This window comes from Psammomys obesus, unplaced genomic scaffold (assembly GCF_907164565.1).
Source record: "Psammomys obesus unplaced genomic scaffold, mPsaObe1.curated_primary_1811, whole genome shotgun sequence".
Taxonomy (NCBI): Eukaryota; Metazoa; Chordata; class Mammalia; order Rodentia; family Muridae; genus Psammomys; species Psammomys obesus.
Window position 1 is genome coordinate 9,059,704 of NW_026592666.1, and position 13,677 is coordinate 9,073,380.

Below are 13,677 nucleotides of genomic sequence, written 5' to 3' on the forward strand. Positions count from 1 at the left end.
CCTAGGCTCTCAGTGCGTAGCCTAACTCTCCCACGCTCCTGGGGAGGCTGGTTCAAGGGGGAGCTGCTGACCGGCCGGCAAAGCTGGGGTGCACAGCGGGTTGGCCTCAGCAACAGCTTCCCTCCTGCTTCCTGTGTTTGCAATGAGCTTAGCAAGAAACGTCTGCGTGTCAAAACATTTTTAGTTTTGTTTCCTCTTTGTATGTGTGCGTCTGTGTGCATGTGTGAATGTGTGTACCTGTGTGTGAGAGCATGTGTGCGTGTGTGATGCGTGTGGGAAAATGTGTGTGTGATGTGAGTGTGTGCAAGTGTGATGTGTGTGTGTATGTGTGTGTGCATGTGTGTGTATGTGTGTGTATGTAAGTGCGTGTGTGTGTGTGTATGTGTGTGTGCATGTGTGTGTATGTGTGTGTATGTATGTGCGTGTGTGTGTGTGTATGTGTGTGTGTATGTACATGCGTGTGTGTGTGTGTGCGTGTGTGTGTGTGTGTGTGTGTATACTGGCATGTGTGGAGACCAGAAGCCAACCTTGCTTGTTGGTTTTTTGGTTTTTTTCGTTTGTTGATAAGACATCTCATCAGTCTGAGGTTCTCTGATTAGCATAGCCTGGTTGGGCAACAAGCCCAAGCGATCTGCTCATCTGCTCCCCACAGCGCCAGGGTGTACGCAACCACACCCAGGTTTTTTTTTTTGTTTTTTTTTATGTGCGTTCTGAGGTCTGAACTAGGATCTTGCAAAGTAAGCGCTATATAGGCTGGGTTATCACCCAGACACATTTTTCTAGAATGACACTGCCTACGTGGTTTTGAGCCGCGCGATGACTCAGCGAGGTGAAGGCTTTTTCCTCCCCGCATGCCAACTTGCATTCCTGGGTGTTCAGAGGGATGGGATGTGAGATTTGCTCCCCGAGCCCCAGACTCTGTGAGGTGACCAACCTAAAGAAACAGAAGGACGGCGATGAGGCAGGCCAGAACCCGGTGGCTGCAACCCTCTGCGAAGGCCCAAGGGTTCTTGAGACACCAAATGGAGGAGTTGAGGTAATAAGACTTAGAACAGGCATCAACAGCAGCCTACCCAGCAGCGCGCTCACGTGTGTGTGTGTGTGTGCGCGCACACACACACACACACACACACACACACACACACGTCTATCAGCAGCCCCAGGAGAGAGCTGTCCGCTGAAATCTGAGGTGTATCCTTGTCGGGAACTGAGGTTTGGCTGGGATCTTACGACACAGAAAATAATTTCAGCCTGCATCAGCTGAAACAAAGCCAGGTTATCAAAGGGGGGGGGGTAGTACATGCTTTAGATTAAGCGTGGAGGGGATGTCTAAGTATCTAAGCATCTTAATGATATTTTGTAGCTTTTGAAATTACGCTGTCCCAAAAGATATTATTGACAACCAGGTTTCAAAGTGAAGCAAAAATTTAAAATCTAATAATGAATAGGAGATGCCTTACTCCTATAAAGATGCGTCTTTTATCTTATAGTTTTGTAAATGAAATTGCAAGGTAATTTACAAGACTATTGCTCAAGTTTAGGGATGAAGGAGGAAGACTGATGAGGTTAATGTCAAGGGTCACAGGCCCACAACCCATTCCATTTAAGGCAAGCTTGTTTCACGTGTTGTTTTTACTTTCACACTTAAAGTCCCTTGGAAAGGCAAGTGCTGTTTTTCTGCGGGAAATCTTCACACTTTCCTAGCTGTTGCTTCCATTGACTCCCTCCAAGCTCAGCCAGCAGAGCAGATACAGAAGGGAGGGCCTTCTGTTCCTTCCTGGGGCCCCAATTTTCCCTTTCGATTCTGTATTACGCCCACACACTACACCGCATAGACTCATCCTCCCCGTGACAAACACGTACTACACACCACAAAACAGGTCTCGCACACCACCTGGCCATACTCATCGCCCATGTGCACAGCAAGTCCGTAAGTGTCTGGCACTCCCTCCTCAATCTCTCAGGCTCACTAAACTGATCTCATGATCTTGAGCAGAAGTTTGGAAAACACAGATTCCATGGGAAACAGAGGAAATCCACAGGCCTCTGTGAAAAGGGATCTTTGGCCTGTGGTCTGCCCTTGACCGCTAAGCAAGAGGGACTGCTCCTGGGTGGAGCCTGGCTAGAGAGCCAACGAGGGCAAAAGGTGTCCTCACACCGGCAGCTGCCAAGAGTGAGAGGGGCTGAGTGGGGCAGCCTGCCAGGGAGCTTGCAGGAGGGGCCCTCAGAATACACACTATCAGGGAGCCCCCCCTTGTACGGTCTGTATCGCCTCTTCAGCTCACAGTACCCTCTGGGTTTCCTCATTAGAGTTTCCAAATCATTGTTTTTCCAGATTGCAGCTGACTCATGAACTCTGTTTAGTCAGCTCTCTGCATCTGCCAGTTCCAAATGCCGAGAGTTAACCAACCCTAAACAGCAGATATTCAAGAAAAACCCTGGGTCCATCCTAAACGTGAACAGAGCTCCTCGCCGCTGCTCCCTTCGCAGAGCAGAGCCAGTGCAGATGAGCACTGAGCCAGCAGCGACCACGAGGTATCGGGTAGCAGACATCATCTGGGGGTGGCTTAAATGTGCACAAGAGGGGGTGTGCACTATGCTCAAGGAACGCGAGGAACCTGTCCCTTTGTGTCAAGAACTCAGGCATCTGTGAATCTGGGAATGGAGACGAGAGCCTGGAGTCAGTTCTCTGCAGATCCTGGGAGGTGATCGCAGTGACTTCCAGATGGATTTAGAAGAATAAGAAATGACATAACATGGGGTGTGCTGGGCTGGGACAGAACTGAATCAAACGGAGCACACAGTGAGGAGAAGACTGATAGGACAGAGGAGGCGGGTATTGATTTTGACTTTTCTTCAGTCGTCAAGCCACCTCCTAAATAGACAATAGACAAAGCTGTAAATACAGGACAGAGAATAGATCACACTGACGGTTCAGACACTGGTGTGCAGAACGGCACAACTCCAAAAATGAGAAAATGGAAAGTCAGGAGCCCCCAGTCAATGGTTAACCTGCCAGGCCAAGGCATTTAAATCACCTACGCCACTGTTTCTCAACCTTTCTTCCTGGTACACGCAGTTCTACTTCTTTGCGTAGAACTGAGACTGAGCTATGGGTGATTCTCTCTTACTGTGAGGGTGGGAAGTCAGGGCTTGCAGCTGGAGAGCCAGGGAAGCGCCCAGCCACAGCTGGAGCCTGGAGGCAGAATTCCCACACCCGCAACAGAACGCAATCTGCTTTACTCAAGGATTGCAGGCATCTGTGTTAACTTATCCTAACATCACCTTCACAGAAACATCTAGGCTGACGTTTGTCCAAGCACGCCCTAGCCAAGCTGACAGGTGAAATTAATCATCACGCATACTACCTTCCTTACTTTCATTCCTACAGTGGTGAGAAAAAACACTATCAAGAAGCCACAGAGGGGAAGGGTTTATTTGATTCACATGTCCAGGCTGCAGTCCATTATTTCAGGGAAGCGAAGGAAGGAACTCAAGCAGCTAGTTACACGACAGCCACAGTCAAGAGCAGAAAGAAAATGCACCATCCGCCCTGTCTAGTTTTTCTAATTTCTTAAATATTTTTGTTTATTCATTTATTCATTCATGCCTGCTGGCTTTACTCTTTCAAAGTTCAGGGCCCAGACTAGGGAATGGTGCTGCCCACAGTGGGCTGGATCCTCCTACATCAATCAGCAATCTAGACAACTCGCCCAGATGTGCCTACAGATGAACTGAACTAGATAATTTCTCACTGAGATTCTCTCTTCCCAGGTGAGTCAACAGTTGGAACTAACCAGCACACCGCCTTAGGACACAGTACCACCATCTAAATTAAATCTCATCCGTTACTAACAGATGCCTAACCCTGGAGGCTGGGGGTTAAGTCTGTTTCCATCCACACTGCCATCGCCCAGGTCCAGGGAAGGAGGACACTGTAGAAAGCTGGGAGGACCACGATGGTCACATTTACAATGGGGTGAGTGCTACCAGCATTTGATGAGCAGATGAGCACTCTGTGATCTTACAACTGTCTTCTATGACAAAGACATGGACAGATCTATGAGGGTGAAATCCCCCTTTGTAATTACTCAAGCTTAGAGCCCATTTCTGTTTTTTAGTGCTGGACTATCTTGTCATATAGCAACGTAAACAATGTATACATATATCCAAATCCATGTCTCTTTCTCAACACCAAATGTGATTTTCCCTTAGGAGAACTCTGCTTGTAGTTCACACCCCACCACTTCCTTCTACCCCTGACTTCATCATTAACTGATAGCAGACACTCCACCCTCACCCGCACCTCTCTCATGGCTTTGGCCAGGACTCCCATGTTGTCACAGCAGGCCCACCCCGGCTGCGGTGGACCTCCACACGCATTCATCATGAACCCCTCAACACAAACTAACTCCTATTCCTTTTCTGATTCTATTAGCTCACCTTTCTTCCCTTCCTAGTTCCCATCCTCAGGGGAAAGTCCTTACTCCCTGATCAATTAATCGGGACTTTGAACCCAAAACTATCATTTACAAGCAAATGCAACCCTCTCTTTTCCTGCCCAAGAGATAAACAAAGAATCTGGACAGCACAAAATGGTCCTGGAGATGGTCCCATACACTCCCCGCTACTCAGAGAAGTCACGAGGAGCCCATGTCTAGGTTCTGGTACTACAGCTCCCTTGGGTCATTGGAGCTAGCGCTATGGCCTTGCAGTTTTGCAGGGATTCCCCAAAGCCCTCTGCTTCTGCAGGCCCTGAATCCACAAACTCAGCCAACCTTATATTTAAAATGTTTAGGGAGGAGATTGAGGAGACGGTACTGTGGATAAAGCATTTGCCATGCAAGCATTAGGACCAGAACGCACCCTCCCGGGTCGTGAGAGATGGGCCTTCGAAGGCGATCGCCCAGCTCTGGTTCCGATCAAGCTTCTTGGCTCCTGCCAGAGAAAGATTCTCCCCTATTCACTCCTGCTGTCACCAGCACTGCTGCGCCCCCCCAGATGAGGAGCTCACATCTCTCTGAGAACTGCAGTGTCTCTCTTTAGACACCTGCCTGTTGTGAGGAGAAGGCTCCATCAGTCAAGGGCCTGCCCTACAAGCATAAGGGCCTGAGTTAAATCCTAGAACCCATGTACAGTCGTGGATGTGGTGGTACGTGCTTGTAACCCTGACCCTGGGGAGCAGACACAGGACAATCCCGGGGGCTGGCTGGCTAGCCCTTCTGGCCTTGTTGGTGACTTCCAGGCCGGTGAGGGAGGCCTGTCACAAAGGACATATCCAAAGAATGGCAGACAATGACACCCAGGGTTGTCTTCTGGCCTCTACTCACATATTCACACACATATAACCATGTGTGAGCTCATACACACATGAACACACAGACAAATAAGTAGGCAATTGAAAAAGAATTTACAGTATTATGTAGAAAGGTGGAGTACAACAGATGAGAGGAAAGGAGGAAGGAGAAGTTTCCCAGGGGAAGCTGAGCCATCGTCCTCCTGCAAAGACACTGTTTATAGTCTCTGAACATAAGGGCAACCCTGTAAGCTCTTATGTTGATCTGTTCTGGAAGGGAGCTGGTTCAGCGAGAAGAGGATGGCTGGCCGGTGAGGATGCAGAGCCCCAGAGGCTAGGACTGACTTTGAAGAACAGCGAAAGAAGGAAATGAGTCATTTGAAAACTCTGAGGTGGGGAAAGGTCATGTGGAAAGCACTCGGGGTGAGGTTGAGACAATGGTGGCAGCTGCCTGTTGCTTGGCCGGGCATGGCGGAGTGCTCTGCTCGCCACAATCTCGACACCCCGTGAACAGACCTCTGCAGCACTTGCTCTACTTCCTCTATCTGCTGGGTTGAGGCCGCCTGCGGTCGAGTGGGGTTTGGGATTCACAGCCTAGAGACTGAGGAACTGGCCCACAGGCGCCTCACACGTGCAGGGTTGAGGGAAGTCCATGGCCCACCAGAGGCCCAGCCATCAGGACCGGCCATGAGAATGCTACAGTCCAGAAGTCGGTCTCAAAGGTAGCTTTGCCTCAAGCGCATTCACACCAGACCCAGGTCTCCAAAACACATTCTGTGGCTCTCCACTGCCCTGAGGAAGAGGAAGCTGCTGGGTCTGAGGTTTCGTGAACAGAAGGACCAGACCTATATTGCTGCAGCTCAGAGAATTTCACTGAATTCCCTTCTTCTGTGAAGCCTCTGACACATACACACACACACATGCATTTCATATCAAGAAGGTTCTCTCTCTACAAACCTCCTTCACAATTCTTGCCACAGGCCTTCTTTTCTGCAGGAAACCACTGCTACACACTTCCTGGAAAAAGCAGAAGTTGTCGCTGGGGACTCTCTCACCTGCCTCTTCCAGATATACATGGTGCCTATCTTCATTTCCTCCATTAAAAAGCATGCCAACCAAGTCCCTGCTTCTATGGAGAGTCAGCCCTTTTCTACATCCCCAGACTCTCCTCACCTAATCCCAACCACTTCAGTCTCGTCTGTGTCTCTCTTTATACACACACCCCTCTCCCTAGGGTCATTCTCAATAGACTATGGCCGTGTCCAACAACCTGCCATCTTCAAAACATCACCTTAGCAGTGACATGTCTTTTTGAATGGCTGTTGTGTGACAGCCTGGAGACATGCAACACACGTCTACTCATCTCGATGGGGAGCTCATGACAGACTAAAGTAGAAATGTCTCCAGCGTCCACCAGTGAGCTTTACCGGGGTCACTCACAGGAACAGAAGTGACCCAAACACAACACCAAAGCCCACCCCAGCACGGTGAGAGCTCGCAGAAGCTGGAAATCTGGAGCATGCTGTGCGGGCTGCAGGCAGCTCAACAGGTTGGAGGGTGTCCTTTCTAGGTGGCTCAGGTGATCAGAGCCCCTTCCAAGCAGCTTGGCTGCTTTCTGCTTCTTCCAGGCTGCTCTGCTGGTCTTGGAGTTTCTTTGCAGTTTGGTTCCCCTGAGAGTTTTTTTATTTGTTTGTTTGTTTGTTTTACAGTCTTCACTGTTTACTCTTGGGTTGGAGGAGCTTAGTGAATCTTGTCAGCTTCAGGAACTTCCTGAAGACATTTTGAGTTGTTTGCTTTCTGTCTTAAGGAGCTTCCCTGGAGGGTGCCATGTTTCAATCTGGAAGGAAACTGCCACACAAAAGTAGCTAAAACCCAAAGCTGATAATAAGTGCTGGCAAGGATGTGGGACAACAGAGCGTTCATTCCTTGCTGGTGGGAGTACAAAATGACACTGTATCATAACATGTCTATATCATAACATGCAACCAAGTAGTCATCAAAGTGAATAAAAAACTCGTATCTATGGGCTGCAGGGATGGCTCAGTGATTGCACAGGACCTGGCTTGGGTTCCTAGAGCCCACACGGTGCCTCACAACCCTGTTTGACTGCAGTTCCAAGGGATCTAATGCCCTCTTCTGACTTCTGTTGTTATTCCATACAGGCGGTACACATACATCCGTGCAGGCAACACACTCCTCTTATAAAATGAAGTAAATCTAAAAACAATTTAAGCAGATGTTTTTAACTTAAAAGTCCATTTTTTTTCCTTTCAAGGATCATAGTTGCATCTAATAAAATTTCACCCAACCCATGATCATCTGGATTTTCCTTGACATTAGTAGGACCCTTCAAGGTTGGGATTTTACATGGAGGTCTACCACTGCTTTTGAGTTAGTTTTTGTGAAAAGTATAACGCCTGTGTCTAGTTTCACTTTTTAGTGTGTCTAGTTTGTGTCAGACAGCTTTCTGCTACTGTAACAAATATCTGAGGCAATCAATAGAACAAGAGAAAGAGTTAAAATAAAATAGGCTCACATTTTTAGAGTTTGGGTCCATGATTAAGTCTCTATTTTGCACTTGGGTCCATGGTGAAGCAATAAATCAAGGCAAGGAGCACAGGGAAGAGGAAGAGGAAAAGAAAGAGATTAGACTCCCACAAGCCCCTTCAGGAACACGCTATTAATGCCCAAAGTCTCCCAACAGGCTCTGCTACTGAAAGGTTCCATGACTTTCCAGATGAGAGCCAGAGCTTTCACAGGTGCACCCTGGGGTACATTGTTCAAACTGCAATAGTGCTGTTGCTTAGAAAGACCGTCTTCCGTCTGGGGAACAGTCTGCTGGGGCATCAAAGACCACGTGACTGTGTTTGTGTGGTTCTTTTACTAGGCTTTCCATGCAAATTTAACCTAAAGGTGAGGTTGAATGCTCAAATGTAAGTAGTCATAGTTAACATTGTGAGATTTTTTTTAAACATACATTTATTTATTTATTTATTTATTTATTTATTTATTTATTTATTTATTTATTATACAGTGTTATGCCTGCATTTGTGCCTGCACACCAGAAAAAGGACCAGATCTCATTAAGGATGGCTGTGAGCCACCATGTGGTTGCTGGGAGCTGAACTCAGGACCTTTCGAAGAACAGCCAGTGTTCTTAACCTCTGAGCCATCTCTCCAGTCCCACATTTACAGATTTTGTTCTTTGTTATGATAATTTTCTCCAAGGGCATAAATAGAAATTTCAACAATTCTGTGTGTGTGTGTGTGCCATTATACTTCATTCCTGTGCCCTCATTGTCCTCCCTGGTCATCCCCTCCCCCTCTTGATGTCTCCTTCTTCCAACCCCCACCCCCCATTCTGCTCCCATGACTTGAATATTCAGTATCCTCTCTGGGTCTTCTTTCCCCCTTAGACCTCTTCCTCTGCTCTCCTAGCCTTCTTTCCACTTTCATTGCCTATATGCAAACCCGCATATTTATACATATGTAAGTCTACATTACACATATGGAAGAAACATACTATTGCTCTGAGTTTAGTTTATTTTGCAGAGCATAATGATGTCCCAGTCCCACCCATCTTCTGCAATATTTCTATTTTAAGTGCACGTTTATAAAAATGGGAACATGTAGCACACAGCTTTGTATCATCTCCCCACCCACCCACGTACTACGGCCATCTCCGCAACTTTGAAACTGTGGCTGGAAATATCTTCAGTGCTGAATGTCTTTTGTAGAGAACCAGGATTCTAGATAACAGCCTTTCGGATGTATGGGACTGGCAAGAGTCCTGCCAGGCTGTGACATGTCTTCAGGGTCAGCCCATGAAGAGGACCTTGGCAATGTCAGTCATCGTGGATGAGAATGTTCCCTTAAACCATTATCATTTCAGCACCTGGTGCATGGGCCGGGGAGATCTCAAGCCAGTTGGATGCATAAAGACATCTTGTCTTTAAAGAAGAAAAAAAAAAGCTTTTTTTTTTTTAATGGAAAAAAATCTCTGTGCAAAATCTGTGAAGTACCCACCCCTTCTCTTTCCTCAGAGACCTGAAAGTGAGATTCAAATGCTCAGAATAGTCTGAAAGCCTAGTCACCCCTCACACCTTGTCTTTAGATTTCCACTAACATTTCTGCCTCGGTAATGTTCATGTTTAGACTGAGCACACACTACTGAGAGCTGCAGCATATTTTATTTTGGAAGGCAAAGGACTTTGTCCGTAACTGTTTCTCCTTACTCTGAAGTAGTTTGGTCTTGGGTGTAGGGAGCCTCTGGACAGCATTAAGCAAAGACCCAGGGAGAAGCAAGGAGGGTGGTTATGGTAGTTATAATTCTGCTTATATCCTGGGTGGAAAATTAAAATCAGACGAGCTTATAAAACAAGTAAGCCCGGGAAGGGGGGAGTTTAGGCTTCCGTGCTTTCTGACTGGACCTAAGGCCTAGCCCTTGACCAGCTCGGGTGACACCCCGTTACACCCCAGCCCCTATTCCTTTGTCTTTTGAGTCAGGGTGCCCCTATATTGCCCAGGCTGGCCTTGATTTTGTTCCGTATCGCAGAATTAGAGATCGCCCTGCCTTGGTCTTCCTAGAAGCTAGGGGGTACACATCCGCATCGCCAGGCCGGACATCCAACACATTTTGTATCAAAGAGTTAGTTCTAGGTACCAGGCACTAACCTTGCCCCCTGGGGAGGCCGCAAGAAACAAAACAGCGCCCAAACCCGTCATCCCTGGCTCCCTAGACGGCCTTTGTAGTGGGAGAGGTTGCGTTGGGCGGCCCCGTCCCGGCCTCGCTCCGCCCCTGGCCCCGCCTCCTGCCTCGTTCCCCAGCTCGCCGCCGGCTAAGTGGCCTGGAACCCAGGGCCGAGCGCCGGTCTAGCTCCAGCTCTGGGGAAGGCCCCGGGCTTGCCGAGACTTTCCGGGTCCGGAGCACCGGGCAGCACCCCGCCGTCCCTCCCGCTTTCGGCCTGGGTCGGCTCCCGCGGCAGCCACTGTCCCCCCCCCAGCCCCCCGCCGCGCTCATCAACAGAGCAGCCCGGAAGTGGCCCGGGACATCTCCGAGACGCAGCTGCCCAGGTACTGCGGGGTCCTGGGTGGGAGCCGCCTGCGCGGCGCACAGTAGGGCAAAGGCCGGGCCCCCCCCCCCCCCCCCCCCCGTGCCAGTTCCCGGAATACTCTTTTCTTTTCTTCTCCTCCGGACTCCGCCTCTTCCTGCGTTTCTTCCCTTGTGGTTGGGGCGGGGGCGATTCTGGCTCCAGCGACCCCGCGCCCCAGAGGCTGCGTTCCGGGGACCCCCCGTGGCCCCTGCTTCGTCTCGGGGCGGCCGCACATCGCCCCTGCGGTGAAGTCTGGGTTTTTGTGGGCTCCCCTCACGGAGGGTGCGTGGGGCACCTCAGTACTAGCCACTACCGGATCCTAGAGGGTCGACGTAGCTCAGGATCCATCCCGCCTGGCCAAGCTGGTTACCCTTTCCGGCCTCTGGGTCCTGCCCTGCGGCCTGACACCCCACCCCCACGGTGCGCCCCGGGGTCTTTTGTTCGCGAGCCCACGAGGTCATTGAAGGGCAGCAGGCGCTGGAGTGTCCTACATGCCCACTGATGCAACGTTTTTTTGGGGGGGGAGGACCACAAAGGCAGAAGGCGGACAGGGATGGTATGTTGGAAAGGCACTGGGCTTATTGGTAGCCTACATTTCTATTCCAGGCCAGCCAATAGTTGCCTGCGGTAAACAGTTGGCTCCCTCGTCATACTTACTTGGTTAACATGGCTTTACTGGAAAACTTTTGATAACCTATGAACTTTCGCGTTTTGATGTTTGTTTGATGTCCTTGTTTTGTTTGACAAGAGAGCTTGGGAAATAGCCTGAGTATCATCTAAGAAAGGTGCTGGGATTGGGCCCAGAGACTGAGTCTGCCCACTCTCCCCTGTCCCCTGCTGTCAGCCTGTGCCACGAGGGTTGGGAGACTAATGAGCTGGGTGGTGGTAGTGGCTGTAACAGGTCACCCCGAAAATGGCTTCATCAGGTCCACAGACACACCAGCGATTTGGGCACCTCTAGTGAGGTTTCGTCGGTCTGTCTTGGGAAGTGGCTGCTGTTTAAAGGTGTTTTTTTTCAGTTTTAAGTCATAAAAAGAAAAGACCAGATGTGACTCTATTCTGAAGTGTCGTCCCTCCACATGCCATGTTGACTTAACTGATAAAAAGGAGCTGAAGGTGTGAGTTAGCGACAGAGTTCTTTCCTTGTGTTCTTGAAAGCCCTGGCTTGGAATCTCAGGGCTGCAAGTTTTAAGTATTAGTTAATGGTGGGTTAGTTACATTAACTAATTAACTGGTTAAGGTTTGGTTTGAGTTACTTAGCAACGTGTGATGAGCTGTGTGATAAAAACACGGAGGACCAAAAAAATAAAATAAATAAAAAAATAAAAAACTCGGAGGACCATAGCCTAAGGGGTGCTGTTTTAGAAGTGAAACTATTTTTTTTTTTTTTTTTTTTGGGGGTTGGGGTTTTGTGGGGGGGGGGGGGGGAGAACATGGGTAGGGGGATGAGGGAAATGGGGAGGGGAGAGGGGACAGTTGGATACCACATGGACTGAAATCGTATTAGATAAGGGGTAAGTACTCTACTGCTGAGCTATACCCCCAGCCCAGAAATCAAACATCTCCATCTAGCCTGGCATGGTGGTCCACCATAACCTGTAATCTCACTCAAAAGTCCAGAGGCTAAGGCAAAAGGTTTTTGGGTTAGAGGCAGGTGTAAGCCTCACGGTGAGATCTGTGTTAGAGATAGAGGACAGACTGCTGATGGCTTCCTACGTCTGGTCTCAGCTTACCTGTGCATAGGGACACACACCCAAACATACTCAGAACACACACACAGTCTGGCCTCAGCTTGTGCAGAGGGACACACACCCAAACATACTCAGAACACACACACATACACTCAGTGAAACTAGGAAAAACTGGGTGTGGTAAGTCTCAAAGAATTAAGCTTTTGATCCCTGTCCCTGAGAAGGGGGTTTATGTGAGTTCAATGCCAGCCTTGATTATAGTGAATCCCATGCCATCTGGAGCTGCACAGTAGGAGGCTATCTCAAAAGAAACAAACAACAAAAAAGAATTAAACTAAAGATGGGCAACCCGGGGAAGAGCACATGAAAAGCATTTCCTTATGAGAGGAGGTCAGGTGACGTAAGAACAGTGAGAGGCCGAGAAAAGAGGTAAACGTACCAAAGGGTAAGGAGTTGGGGCAGGGATGTGTGAGCCTCCTGCCAGGGGTCTGTCTCCCTCCAGCCCACGAAGTCAGGAGGGGCATGAGACAGGAAGCCTGCCTGGAATGACCAGGGATCCCACACCCCAGGAACTGTTCAGGAGCTAGTTCAACTTTAATTACAGCTATATACCCTTGGGGAGTGGGGGTGGGGGGCTCCAAGGATAATTGTACATAATTACTAGGCACTTCAAGCATGCTTGGTTTGCATTAAACAGCATGCTCCTATCATAAGAAATGAAATGCAGTATCTAATTATCATATAGGTTCTGGGAGGGGAGAGCTAGCAGGGAGCTGTGTCAAAGTTCATATATCAAATGTGGTTAGGGCATCTGTGTCTGAGCCACTCTCCAGATGAAGTCAGGCAGAGAGCAGGAGGCCTGCTGGGGAGAAGAAGTCCTGCACCTTAACGCTCAGAAAGGCTGGGGTACAGGAAAGGGTGGAAGTTACCGGAAAGTTTTTTTCTGGAGCCAACAGGAAGATGAACACATTAGTCTGCTTAGAAGGCAGTTTACAAACTGGATATCCTTAAACGTTATCTTAGTTTTTGTTCATTTTTAACTGTTAAGGTTCTTTAAAAGATGCCTGCAAATTTTAACTGTACTCCAAGCATTAGAAACTGTTCTAGAAAAATCTTCAAGATTTTTCATAATCACCAGCAAAGAGGCAAGTGGCCAAGAGTGGCTTTTTCTTTTCCTCACAGAGGACCAGCGAGTGGCCTTTGTGTGGGCAGAGGCCGGAGAGTGGGGAAGGTGCTCCAAGTGTCTGCCCCAGTTGGAGAACACCCCAGGACAAATGGCTGACCCCCCTTTCTGCCATACTGAGCAGCGAACCGGACACCAGAAGCAAGCCCAGAGCTCTGGCCCAGGCGCTGCGCCCAGGCTCATGTGTGCCTTCTCCCTCCTCCCATCCCCACTCAGAAGGGCTCCTCCCTCAAAACCAAGAATCTTGCTGGCCTTGCTCCCCTGACAAAGCCGAATCAGGCTCAGTTATACGAATAGAATTAGGATTTCAATACACTACATCACAGTAGCAGTGACATGACAGGAGCCACCCAGATACACAGGGAGGAGTGGGAGAAAGAGGAGGACAGGACAGCTTACGAGGAGTCTTACTTT

General features: G+C 49.0%; 1 protein-coding gene and 1 long non-coding RNA gene across 3 annotated transcripts in view; both read left to right on the plus strand.

The window, feature by feature from the left end:
* The first annotated feature begins 2,358 nt into the window (after positions 1-2,358).
* LOC129682518 (uncharacterized) lies at positions 2,359-8,547 on the plus strand. 2 transcript variants are annotated; one of them, XR_008720983.1, is made up of 3 exons: positions 2,359-2,535; positions 3,634-3,979; positions 8,331-8,547. It is a non-coding gene; the product is annotated as an uncharacterized LOC129682518 (long non-coding RNA). The 2 variants fall into 2 exon arrangements; XR_008720982.1 differs by having other exon boundaries at positions 3,859-3,979.
* Positions 8,548-10,094: 1,547 nt separating this feature from the next.
* Ifnar2 (interferon alpha and beta receptor subunit 2) overlaps positions 10,095-13,677 on the plus strand; it is a 32,155-nt gene continuing 28,572 nt past the window's right edge. The window contains exon 1 of the mRNA XM_055614859.1: positions 10,095-10,369. The gene's annotated coding sequence lies outside the window, so the exon portion shown is untranslated. The remainder of the gene's footprint in view (positions 10,370-13,677) is intronic.